We start from the raw sequence: 14,030 nt of genomic DNA, 5'->3' as shown, positions 1-14,030 counted from the left end.
CAAAAAATAATTAGGGAAATGGCTTTATAGATGCAGTTTCTGATAACCTTTTCACGTAGCAGCATTTAGAATCATCAAAACTTGGTCTAATATAATGGCAACGGAGGGCTCCAGAGGTACAGTACATGGTACACTAAGCAGGAGGGCTCCAGAGGTACAGTACATGGTACACTAAGCAGGAGGGCTCCAGAGGTACAGTACATGGTACACTAAGCAGAAGGGCACTATGTGGGGACAGCAAACTACACAAATGGCAGCTGGTATCTCCTTCCACCTTATTTGCAGGATGTAGTTAGTAGACTGGCTGATGGGATGCCGCTGGTCAAATACCCGACGATGCAAGCCCAATACGGGACTTAAAATAGGCGTCTTTATCCCGACGCCGGAATACAGACAGGCACCATCCCGAACAAGGTAAGCCGGGGGCGTCTTAGCAGTTTGCCGAGGGGGGAAGTGTTAGATTTATGCAGCATAGTTGGGTTAGGTTTGGGGGGGAGTTAGGGTAAGGTACCCCTAGGGGTGCTAGGGTTAGGCACTACTGGGGGCGGGTTAGGGTTAGGTCTAGGCACGAACGAGGAGGGTTAGGGTGCAGGATGGGGAGGGTTAGTGTTAGGCTACAAGAAGGGAGGGTTAGGGAGGAGAAGGGAGTAGGGTTAGTATACTTACCCGACCCATCGGGATGCCGCTGTCTGTATTTTGAAATGAGGCATCCTGACTGCCGGTATTACATACCCATTCCCCTTATTTGCACTTGCTCATCATACTGTAGCAATACTTTTTGAGACAGTTGAAAAGTGGTCTATAGACCTCATAAAACTCCTAGGAGTAAATTTACTTACGTGAGAGTTTTTAGAAGTGAGTTTTAAAAGTGAAGTTGCCCATAGCAACCAATCAGATTGTAGGTGTTATCTTCTAGAAGGTGCTAGTTAAATGTTAAGTAGAATCTGATTGGTTGCTATGGGCAACATCACTTTTAAAACCTCTCACTTTAGTAAATATACCCCCTAGTCTTTGATTCAATTTTAACACTTGACAATTTTTGGTTTATAAGAACTTTTGGCATTGACCATTCAGAGGAATTGTCCTCATCAGACTATCTGAGCACATGGAGAATTGTGAATCAAACAGAACCATATAGAAACCGATGGGATCCTGATTCTCATTTCAAATCCATGTTGAGGACAAAAGGATGGCAGCTACGACCACAGATGATGCTCTGGTTCTGCTCTTCAAGATGAACAGTTCAAAACCAACTACTCCACCTACATCCAGCACCACCTGTGGAGAGTTATTCAGAGTCTCTACTCCAGGGGCCCAGAAAGTCTCAAAATGTAGTTCTCATCTGCACAGCCCATGTATTATCCAGACCGCCTTAAGGAATACGAGCCCCCATCTACACTTAATGTAAAAGGCCTGGTCTGTTCCCAGTTTGGAGATGGAAGTAAATCCCAACACTATTCTGATACAGAAATGAATAACAGCCAATATTTCTTCAGGAGACCAATTTTGTTGGTTCTCATCTCCCAGAACTCAGATGAAGTCATGACCCTCGTTCTTACCACACATATGACCCCACATGTTAAAAAAAAAGGCTTAACCATCACTACTTTCAAGCCCTCCAGTATAACCTGCATTCCTGAAAGGAGATACATTATTTTGTTGGGAGAATTATTCATTTACCAGGGTATATTAGAGATATTGTTTACCACCCCAGACTAGATCAGGCTCACTTCTTCCATACCTTCAGCGAAACATTATCACACAACAGGAGAGGTAGGATTGTTATTACAGAGGACATTTATATCACAGTGGACAGCCCAAGCACCCACCAAGATCCACTCAACTGGTAGCCTCAAATATATAATGGCCCTGGTAATGGATTCAGTATGAAATACCGGCAGGTTCAAATCCGGACAGCAGAAGCTTGACAGGAGGAGATCCCAACGCCAGCTGGTAAGTACCCTAACCCTCCCCTCTCCCCCCCAACCCGAACCCTCCGTTAGGGTTGCCTAACCCTAAAACTCCTGGGATGGGGCCTAACCCTAAGTCCTCCCGGGGGTGCCTGAACCTAACCCCCCTCCCACACCCTAAACCTAATCCTGCCAGGGGGTGCCTAACCCTAACCTCAGCCCCAAAACCTAACCCCACCAAACTCCCTAAACCAACCCCCCCCCGGCGAGGCTAACGCTAAGGATGCCCCGAACTTACCTCGTTCGGGCTGTCGTTCTTCTGCGTTCCGGTGTCGGTATTAAGATAGGCATTGGTATTTTGACACATATATAAGACCACCATAGGGCTCCTCCTGTCGGGATAAAGACCGTCGGCATTTAGTTCGCCGGTCTATAAACTGAATCCTCTGGTAACTTCTCTCACCCAACTGCTGTTGTTAGACATGCTCTTCCTCAGCACTGAACTAGCTCAGAATATGACTAATGCTTCTATATCAGAGGTTCCCAAACGTGGTCCTCAAAGCTCCCCAACAGTTCAGGTTTTAGAGATATCCATGGTTGAGCACAGGTGGTCAAATCAAATTGAGGTACTAATTAAGTGATTTCTGTCTGCAGCTTCGGCCGACTGTTTTGTTGTTTTCGTAAGACGTGGATGCCTACATGGAGAGGAGGATATGTGAATGGCTACAAGTATTGTAGGTGAGTATGTGTGTGTGATAAAGTTGTACTTTCATGGTGTGTGAGTCTTGTCTTTATTTTAATATTTATTTTGCAGGTGAACTAGAGATACCCTTAGGGGGAATTCAATTAAGAGCGAATAAATTCGCCTGGCTGAATCTGCGTGGCAGCTGCCGCACTTTACGGCAGCAGGATCTCACTCAAAATTGTTTGCTACCCCATAGTGTAGTGAATCGGGCATTCGCCAAAGGGCGCAAGACGGGTTTGCAACAGCAATTCGCACCCTTCGCCTGTAATTGAATTCTCCCCTTTATGCCCCACATGCTAGTAATTTTGGTTCTCAAAGTACCATCATGGGGTGGAGGCTTGCTGGGATCTCTAGCCATACTGTAATAGACAATATTAACAATATTAATCATCTATTTTCTTTACACATTCAACCGAGCATCCACCACCCAGTGGTGCCGGGGATAGCCAAAGACTATCAGACCAGGCCTAGGGTACCCTGAAGATGGTTAACCCCTTAATGGAGGGGGGTCTCCACCTCCCCAGGGATCCCCGGCATGGGCTGACTAGCAGTCAGGTGTTGAATACTTTGGTCAAGGGACCCTATGAAAGGGTCCAATGGCTGTGGCATTACACCCTCGCTAGAAAGAGTCCGTTGCCGATTTAGGAAAATACGGCTGACCACCACTCATTTTGTCCCCCGTATTTACACAACCAGGACTGGCTCACTGAGCCTGGTGCTGGTGGATGAAAATACGGAGGAACCCTTCATCTTTTTCACCTTGTAATTTCACAACCAGGGCCAGCTCAGAAAAGCCTGGTGCTGGTTGTGCATTTAGGTTTTAAAAGTTTTTTTTCACACAGAAGCATGCATGGAACTTAAAGATCTGTGCACATTTCTGTGTAACGGGCACCTACTTATGCTGAAATAGCCAGCATAAGGCAGGACTATTATTTTGGGGATTTTGTGTTCAATTGTGTGATCGATTTTGACATGGGCTTCCAAAACCGAATAAGAAATCACTAGTGAAAATCAAACCACATCAGATTCGATTTAGAAAAGGCTTACAAAAATCGAATTCATGTAAATGTAAGATTTTTACACTGATATCTACATTCAATTTGATTCGATTTCAGGTGATCTAAGTCGAACATAAAATTGAATGCAAAAATCGATTTTTTATATATATACCCCTTACTCTTTAATGACCTATTTAAATAGAAAATAGTGTGGGACGTGTTCTCTCTGAGTTCCGTTTAAAGCCATTACATACGCGGCCCCCAATGACCGAACTGACTCCCAGGCATTTTACTATGTCCCCCTGGTGTCTCTTATAATGGAGGGTTGGGTCTGTGGAGCCAGAGGACACTTTTGCTGCCTTCCGTTAGTTCTGCAGCCACGGTCTCAACTTACCGTTTGCACCGGACGGGCGCTCCTCCCACTCACGGTACAGCGATTATTCAGCCTGCTCCCTGGGGGGACCTGTGACTAATCTGGAGGACCATAGACCCTGCTGTAGACACCGCTACTATAAGGGCCTGCTCTGGTCACTTCCAGAGCCTGCTACACCCGCTCAAGTCAGCACACAGCCCCTGGGACCAGAGCCCTGTGCTGCTCCCAGGGTGGACACCAGCCTCCGTAGTGCCCCCGATCACCACTATACCTGATACCGAGTCCAAGGTAAACTCCCTGTCGGCTGCCACTGCTGCCTCTATAGGATCCCCAGAGCAACCCCTGTCATCAGCACAACCACAGCCTGTGAACTACTCTAGTGACTGTAGTGCCTAATTGGATTACTTGACAGTGCCTCTCACATGGACCCTGTCGCGCCCGCTGCCTCCTGACCTTCTGAAGCCCCACTGCATTCTGTCTGACATGAGGTGTGACAAGGGGGGTACCTCTGATTGTTTTACAGAGTATTTTAATCTTTTTAGGCCCTACATTATAAGCTATTGTGAGGCACCATCTTGGTCCCTCCACAATCTCCCTGACAGATCTACTGCTGCCTCTGGGATGCTCAACCTGCATATCTCTCTATGAGCAACTACTCCATCAGTCAACCACCAGTTGATCAGCCTGCTGCGGATTTGATTTATATATTTGTCCCTGAAGACATCTCTGACCGGCCTCTCTGTACTCCCTGTCAGTGTCTTCTGACTCTCCTTCAGCTGCCTTCTATTTCTGCAAGGAATTTTTTCTATGCTGCTCTGATGATTCTCTGATCGCGGTGAAGTTATACCCTTCTGTGGTGCTTTTTCAGGCCTTCTAACTCAGTACACCATTCCAGGCCATCTCTATCCTAATCCCTCTATAACCGTACTAATAGTTCTGGACACTACCTCCTGGCTCACTATTGCTCCATCCGTCTTGCCCATCATTACTATGAATAGATCTAAAGCAAACACCAGAAAGCGGGTGGGTGGAGATATTGCCCAACATTTCTCCAAAAGCGACAAACCACTCATGCTCACTGAGCCCTCTTCTTCTCTCTCCGATGGACGGCGACGCTTCATCTTCCCCTGCCCTATCCACCAAAGAGGACATCATGGACCCATGATCTCTTATCACAGATCTTAAAGAATCCTTGGAAACTAAATTGGACAAAGCAGTTTCGTCCATCAGATCTAATCTCTCTTCGCTAGCTGCCAGAAGCTCTAAACTACAATCCCATCAAAAAGCACAAAATGAGACCCACAGAGACTTGGATCAAATCATTCAAGGCCTAGCCGACCTCTGCACTAAAAATGAAGATTTAGAGAATCAGGAGTGGAGAAATAATACTCGTATCCGCAATATTCCGGAATCAATATGCCTGGACAGCCTAGTGACCTACCTTCACAAAATGCTTAATCACATACTTTCGGACCTTGGCTGTTACCAACTACCTCTGGAGATAGCCCATTGGGCCCTTAGACCCAAACCTCGAGACGGCGAAGGAATGTTGTTATTCGCTTTCAGAGCTTCAAGGATAAAGAACGAATCCTAACACCAAAATGCGGCAACCTATACATTCTCTATGACAATACCAAACTTCAGTTCTTTCAGGACTTAGCCCTTGTCATGATCCTCAAATGTTGGGAACTTCGGGATCTGACGAGTGCCCTACGAGACCATGGAATTCACTATCGTTGGGGCTTCCCCTTCAAGCTTTTGGTTGACTTCAATGGTAAGTCGGTAGTCATAAGAGATCTCGAAGATGGTAAAGATTTTCTCTCTCACCTAGAAGACTCTAGTCCTCCTCCTTCTACCTCAGTGGATGCTTAACGACTTTCTCTGTTGCAATTCTTTCCCGATCTCCACCTTTCTATTCAGAGAACATTATGAATCTAACACTGTGTGACCTTACAATAGGTAATATCTCCCCCCTCTTATAACGGTGTTTGAACTTTTCTCAAAGTCTCTACTCCATGAATATTTAATATTTTCCTCATTGGTTTTTGAATCTCAATGTGTGCCCCTTTTTGTATTGTATTATTATGTTCAAATTTGGTTATGTTTCCCCTTGACGGATTATGTTTTCAATAGCCTATGCCTCTTCAGGGGTCCCTGGAGCACTCCAGATGTAAACGCCTCGCACAAGGGTTCCATATCAGACGTCTTCATTTGTAACCCATTCCTGGGGTCTTCATGGGGTCATCCAACAAGTGCATCAGGATCGCTCTAAAAATTTGTATTATATTGTGCATGTTGCTGATGTTTCTTCAAAATATTTTTTTTTTTCAATTTGCTAATAGTGATTAATCACTCATCATACTTCCAGTATCGCTTCACATTACGTCAGCCGCACACTTGTGACTACTCACCCAGTGGCACATGGAGTATCTCCTCTAGGCTGCTGTGATCCACATAGCAGAAGTAACCGTCCTCTTCCCCGGCTGATAACTCCACGGTAATGGAGATTTTGGTCTGATAGGTGCCGTCAGGGTTGGGGAGGATCTTATTAACCTCATCTGAGAGAACCACGACGCTCTTATTCCTCATCCACCTCACATTCAAAACTCTGGGGTAAAACCCGTACACCTGACAGTGAAGCTTTGTGATGCCGTCTGACTGCTGACTGGAGACCTTCACCTGTGGGCGAACTGACAAAGAAATTACATATTAAAGGGGGATCATTGTTTATGTAGTTCCTACAGGACTTCAACTAAACCAATAGTGACAGCCACCCTCATCCCTCATATCACGTATAGAATGCACGTCCCCCAACTTTTGAATAGCAAAGGTAATAAGAAGGGTTGTTTATGAAAGTGCAAAAATGCAGATGCACAATGTCTTCTTCTGCTGTGTAGATGGACCTATTTGGCCACATATGGCAGACCTACATGTATATGGACCTGCTACTTTTGGTAATGGAAATGCACCTTTGTGGGAGTGTGCATGGTAAACACATTTCTTCACAGCATACTGACCAACATTTGGGAGGCATGAGGAGGGACTTTCATTGTGCGCCCAAAAAAAGGCACATGACATTGTGCCACGTCCCTGTTGTACGTCATGTTAGAGGTGTGGCCGTGCATTGCACCCTGTTCCTCATCATGCAGCCTCTCCCTCTATAGTGTTTGAGGCCGCATTCATATGGAACAGGTTGGGAATGACCTCCCAACCCTTATTCCACACCGAACACTGAGACCCGCAGGTGGGACAGTGCCTCAATATCGGGATTGATGGGAAGTGTGTATGCTTCAAAGTCCTGTCTGTTATCACTGTTTGGTTTTCAGGACATTTGTACGTTCATGGGAATGACTACTGCTGCAATTCACACAGCGTGTATGGACTGTTATCGGACTGCTCATGCAGTATGCATATGAATGAAGAGCTGATTGATCATCATTTCTTATGGTCCTTAGATTATCAGTTACTAATGAGATTTCTAAAAATATAATTTCACAAAATATTAGTTCATTAAAAATATAAAACGTAAATATATAGATAACATTTAAATAATCTCTATGTATATAGTTTATACAGTAGATTGACAAATATAGCCCCTGATGTCATTTCTGAGGCAAAATGTATATTGTATATAATTATATTGGGAACTGTTGCATATTATATTGAAACGGGGGAGTATTCATGTACATATATGTAATTTATATATGTTAGAGATGTCACTCAACGTTTGATGTGTCAAGACACCCACCTCTCTAGCCTCTGTCAGTGGGAGCTTCTACTGCCGTCGCTAGGGTGTGTGTGCACTGACTCTCCAGCAGGAGTATGCTAAGCAATGCGGGGGGGGGGGCAGATGTGTCAGTGACTCACTCAGAGTCGCGCTGCTACTGCCAGGGCTCGGGGGAGTGCACTGACTCGGGAAAGAGTCAGTTCCGAACCCTGATCTGCACTGCTGGGCTGCGGGGGGCGGAGCTGTCAGCGACTCACTCAGTCACCGGCACCCCTGCTTGCTACAGCTCTGCCGTGCATGTGGCTCAACTCAGTTCTGTGAATCGCTCTGCCCATCCTTAATATATGGTTTAACTGTGTGTATGTATTAGGAAGAAGTTAGTGCAGGAGCACGAGCACACAGGGTCTCGAGGGGCTAGGGAAAGTTCTAGATGTGGCACGTGAAGAGCTATGAGAGCTCTCGCCACTGGCGGGAGAGGAGTTGCCACTGGCGGGAGAGGAGAGGGTTGCGAGGCAAAGGAGGCTAGAGTCAGTCTGCCGTTCCACGCTCCAGTGCTTGTCACTCAGACTTACCGGCGCTGCTTAAAGAGCTATAGTAGTGGTGGCGTCCGGGAGTCTGAGAGGTAGAGGCCAGTATGGGGCAGCCCATGGTGACTGGTGCAAAGCTCAGCGGCTGTGTGGGAGCAGCGATCGAGGACAGCTGCTGTGGTGGGAGAGAGAGACTGCAGAAGAGGAAGCCTGGGGACTGCTAGCTGTTGTCAGCCGAGTTCCCTTTATTTCTGTATGTGTTCCGTATGCTCTTCCTCACTTTTTGTTCTTACTCTGTATCTATGAACAGTTTGTACATTATACACAAAAGGGAATACAAGTGCACAACTCCAAATTAACTGATTATATATAAATACATTTTTGCAATTAATAGAGGTTTTTGGCATAATCTTGGCCAAGGTTATGGGCTTACGCACCACATCCAGGTAACCTCTGTACGGTAAGTCCTTAACATACTAGGGTTCAAATCCAGAGTGCAGGACACCCCCAAACTAGCCCAGATTAGCCACAGCTTTGGTTCATTTTCGGGCGTGGGTCCCCCTGGATTGCTCTGGTTGATCTGCTTCAAGGCACTGCAGTATAACACATTTTTCTTTCAACACTTTTTAACACTTCACTGTCTGTTATTATACATGTATTTCACTTTTTTATTTGTATTCTTTATATGCAGCTGCGGCTGCTTTTAACTATTTCCTTTACACTTCACTTTTCTTATTATAGCGGTGCCTTGGGGTGGCTTAGCTGGGCTAGTTTGGGGGTGTCCTGCACTCTGGATTTGAACCCTAGTATGTTAGGGACCTACCCTACAGAGGTTACCCGGATGTGGTGGGTAGGCCCATAACCTTGGCCAAGATTATGCCAAAAACTTCTATTTACTGCAAAATTTATTTATTTATATATAATCAGTTAATTTGGAGTTGTGCACTTGTATTCCCTTTTGTGTATATATCAATCGTCTCCACAGGTAGCACCTCCAATTATATATATATATATGTATATATATATATATATATATATATATATATATGTTCAGGGTGTGCAGTCTGAGGCCCATTTTCTATATAAATCCAATCAGTTTGTTCATTACCAAATCAGTATTCTGGTTTGAAAACTTCTAAATAGGCTACACATAGTAACTAGAAGGCTAGGATACACTGGACCTCATTCAGACCCGTTCGCAAGCGCTGAGCACTCGCAACCGGGTCGATGTTTTGGTCAACCCCGGAGTGAGAGAGAAACTCTCTCGCCCCAGAGCTCACTACAAAAGGGCCGGCTGTCAATGTTGATCGACAGCTCGGCCTGTTATGTAGGTGGGGCAGGGGGTGGCTACACAAACAGAGGCGTTCCCAAACGAACGCCTGCCGTTTTGTGGGTGGCCTCACTGACATCAGCAGTATTGTCAGTGGGGAGGTTCCTGCTCGATCAGAGCAGGAAGCTCCCTAGGGCTTTGCAGCTGCCGAGACCCAACCTTAGGGTCTCGTTGCAAGCCCTGATGGTCGCGATGGTTTTGACCATCGCGACCATCAACCTGGTCGGTCGCTAAGCTATGGGTGGTAACCCACAGCTTAGCTAGTGACCAGGAGGCCGCACTAAAAAATAGAAGCGGCCACCCTCATTCAGAATGAGCGCTCGCTTCTTGTGAGCGCCTCTGAATGAGGGCCACTGTCCTGAGAGAGTTGCATTTTTTTGGAGGGTGTATGGAAGGTGCTCATTGCCCTGGGCTCCAGCCAGACCTGCGCCCATGAACTCATCAGTTCTAATACAGAATTATAACTAATGGAAATGATTCCACGTTGTCCTCTCACCTGTGTTCAAGCGTTCCTTCACACACTCACACTCCAAGTACTGCTTTAATCACATAATGCACTCCTGTTCCATGTAGGACTTTTGCCTCTTACCCTCGAAAAACCTGCTGTTCCAGTCCTCTGCTAAGGTCTGTGCTTCAGATATTAATGGAACAAATTCAAGTTTAGATGTATCAAGTACAATAAAGTAATCTCCATTCGCTGCAAACTCTTCATATCCACTGATGCTTCTATCTCCAGACAGCTCACACCAAAACTTCACCTGGAAAACATAGCTGTCCCTGTGACCTGCAATAAACAGTATAATTATTGGACTTTGGAAGCCACATAGAGTCACACAACAGGTATTTTGCATGTGTGCATGTTATAAAAAGGCATGTAATACCAGCAACTGCGGGCAGCATGAGATAAAACATTTCCATTATCACTTTCAGCTACACTGGTGCTAGTTCATTGTTCCCACTGGCACTAGGAGCAGCATGGACCTGGGGCTGCAAATAATCAAGGGCCTATTGAGAGAAGCAGAGGAGGTGACCAGTGTTGTGTACGTGTGGCCAGTGCCATGTGGTCCCGAGTAACACTTCTCGGGATGTAGTATATATCCTGACTGTTGGGATGCCGGCACTCAAAATACCGGCAACGGAATCCACACATCTGTCAGAATTCTGGTGCCTGCATCCCGACTGATGGTAAGTATTGGAGTTAGGGGGAGGGTTAGGGTTAGGCTGCGGGTGTCATGCTTGTGTTTGTTTGTGGAACCAAGGTTGAGTAGATGTCTGTTTGAGTAGTGGGAGGTGTACATGCAGAGCAGGCAGGCAGGCAGGCCTGAGGAGACCTCTTGACATGTAGTTAGATGCCTCCCTGACCAGGAATCGAACTCGGGTCTCGGCAGAAAGATGCCAGATCGTACCCACTAGACACTAGACCACCAGGGATGTTTCGGTGTTGTTGATGGTATGATGTATGTTGCAGAGAAGAGTGTAGCAACAGATTTTCCAGGCTGAACTGGGTTGTTACTTGATAATAATAAATGCACTCTTCTTACTTGGTTCTGTAGTCCAGGACACTGAGTGGCAGATCTTGGCAGAAGTATTTACCAGACTTGGACTGGATTATCTCTGTAGCTGGGTGCACTCTAAGATGACAGGACCAGATACAGCCCAAACACCGGAATGGATGGTAGCTGTGGAATAACCTGGCATGGAATCAGCAAAGCAGGAACGGCTGATACACTTGAGTAGACAGGTGGATGCTTTGCACAGGCGTAGCACAAATTTAGCACACTGGGTTAAGTTGGAATTACCTGTGCAACTTGAGATACCGATTACACAGGAGTAGAATGGCATAGAAAGTTAATGCAGCAGAAATACCAGAACTGCAACAGCAAGATAAGCATGACTGAAAACGGAGCACAGACGTATTCCGGGGCTGGCTGGATGTGAGCTGCAATGAAGCCTGCACCTCACTGGGATGACAGTGGATGCACGAACAGAGTTCAGGGAGCGAGCTGGCTGGCCACATGAGCGGTAAGTGATGCAGCGGCAGAGGTAACAAGCCCAGGTTGTGACAGTGGGGAGGGAGGGTTAGGCTGCGGGGGCAAGGATTAGGTTTACGTTGCGGGGCAGGAGGGTTAGGTTTAGGGGTAGGATACTTAGCTGCAGGTGATGGTATCGTAACTGTCATGATGCCAGCATCAGGATTCTGACCGTCGGAATCCTGAGCGCTGGCATCCCGTACCCAACCCCACTTTTCTGGCCCATTGCTCTTCAATCATTGTTGTAATGGGTTCAGGGCAAAAGGTGATTTTGAGCAAAAAATAAAAATAAATAATACACGGGTTTTGGGCTATGCAGAGCAGCAGGGCCACAGCAGAGTCACAATCCGCCTTGTACTGGACCAGCCCCTGAACATGTAACATCATGTAAACAAGGACCAGAAAGAAGAGGAGTGTAGAGCTACTGCAGAGCCATCCTCTTCAGACTGTAGGGTTCCTATTCAAGAACTCTTCAAGCAATATGCAGGTGCCATGAGGCAGAGACAATTCAACCCCATAGGCCCTGTGCAATAGCACTGCTCACACCCCTGGTTATCATCCTACAGGTTAGTAAATCTAGCCATGGTGCTTTAAAGAGTCTTTTACTATTCTATATTCTTAGTCTATCATCATTCCACTCTCTCCAACCCAACTGAGCTTTGTCCCTCATGACCCATCCATTCAAAACTAAGAGGCTTTGTAGGATATTGTGTGTCGCTGATAGCAGCCCCATTCAAATGGTTCTTCCCTGGGAGAAACCAGAACTGTGACAACTTACTTGTGCCCAAACATGGGTTGAGACACAGTTTGGCGACGAGAGTACACAAAGTGGAGATTAGCTTCCTGCAGTAAGCAGAATTTGCGGCAGATGAATTGTTTGACAGCCTACTCAATCACCGGATGAAAGAATCTCAAATTTAATGTAGCCTTCAGGACACAGAAAATTCCAGACCAAGATATGGCAGCAGTTTCAGCCGCAAGCAGCATTGGATAGTGCCAGTTTTGTTTTTTTGGCCACGTTGAAGCAGATCCTTGACTCTCCGGGTCATACAACTAATGCATCTGCAATACTGGCCAGGATCGAACAATGTGGACAATGATTTGACCGGTATGACATTGAATTCCAGAATCTTGAAGCATAAACTGGTAGGAATCATGAGTCACTGCTCATCTCCTTTCCAGACAGAACGGGCAGACTACACTAAAGTCAAGCTCACATACCAAGACCTTCACTACTCCCTAGAGGATCTTTATACCATTTTGATTTGGCTCAACACCGGGCAAGATTAGAATAGTAGGTTTCAATGGAAGATATGGCTGATTGCCATCTCCCACCCACAGCTTTAGCAAGCAGCCAGGTTGATGGTCACGATGGGCAAGACCATCGTGACCCTCGGGGCTTGTGACGAGACCCTTGTGGTAGTGTCTCATCTACCGCAAGTCCCAGTGAGTGATGTCAGTGGGGCCGCCCCCAAATGGCAGGTGTTCCATCGGGACGCCTCCGTTTGTGTAGCCACCCCCCCCCCGGCCCGCCTACAAAACGGGGTGAGCAGTCGATCACCATCGACAGCCGCCCCTTTTGTAGTGAGTCCAGGAGTGAGAGAATTTCTCTCTCGCTCCGGGGCTTGCGCACGCGGAGTGCGGCCGCTGCGTGTGCGCAGGGCCTCAACATCGACCCGCTTGCGAGTGCATAGGCACTTGCGAGCGGGTCTGAATGAGACCCTGTGACTTATACGCATGCGCAGATGGGCGACCATTGCCCCGAGCGAGCGAGCGCAGCTTAGCGACTGGGTCTGAATCAGCTCCATTGTCTCTTCACCTCAACGGCCAACCCCAGATATTGCAACCAACCCCAGTTCGGCCTATACACTTAAATTGATACTTTTGAGAATGGAATAGGAGCTCCAAGACTGAAAACAAATATGTCCTTCACCCCTGCACATCTTCACGGTGGTTCACCTCTGCCGAAAAAATCCAGTCGCAGCAATTATCTTGGCCCTCACTGAGTGACAACACCTTCTGGATGGAGCCAAATTCCCTTTCTTTATCCTCACCTACAACAAAAACCTGCAGTATATTCAGGAGTTGAGAGGGTAAACTCTGCAGGCACAGTAGATACTATTCCTAACTAGAGATGAGCGGGTTCGGATCTCAGAGATCCGAACCCACCTGAACTTAGGGGATCCGAGTCTGCTCGGGTTTTCCCACCTGACTCGGATCAGAAAATGAGGCAAAACATCATCATCCCACTGACTGATTCTCGCGGGTTTTGGATTGTATAAAAGGTACCGCAATCACCGCCATTTTTCATTCCGACTGTGGAGATTGAAGGAAGGAAGGAGCTGGGAGCTGTGCTGAGGGAGCTGGGAGCAGGGCTGAAATTAGAAATT

General features: G+C 46.7%; 1 long non-coding RNA gene and 1 pseudogene across 3 annotated transcripts in view; one reads left to right on the top strand and one right to left on the bottom strand.

Annotated features, from left to right (window-relative positions):
• The window catches only part of LOC148506531 (uncharacterized), a 555,606-nt gene that overhangs the window by 259,351 nt on the left and 282,225 nt on the right, over nucleotides 1-14,030 (top strand). The window lies entirely within an intron of this gene.
• Nucleotides 1-14,030, bottom strand: part of LOC148506547 (major histocompatibility complex class I-related protein 1-like) — a 169,892-nt pseudogene that overhangs the window by 2,186 nt on the left and 153,676 nt on the right.

The sequence above is a fragment of the Taudactylus pleione genome, unplaced genomic scaffold (genome assembly GCF_031769625.1).
Source record: "Taudactylus pleione unplaced genomic scaffold, aTauple2 ptg000400l, whole genome shotgun sequence".
NCBI classification, from domain to species: Eukaryota; Metazoa; Chordata; class Amphibia; order Anura; family Myobatrachidae; genus Taudactylus; species Taudactylus pleione.
Note: the sequence above shows the minus strand (reverse complement) of the source record. Positions and strands in the feature narration are given on the sequence as shown.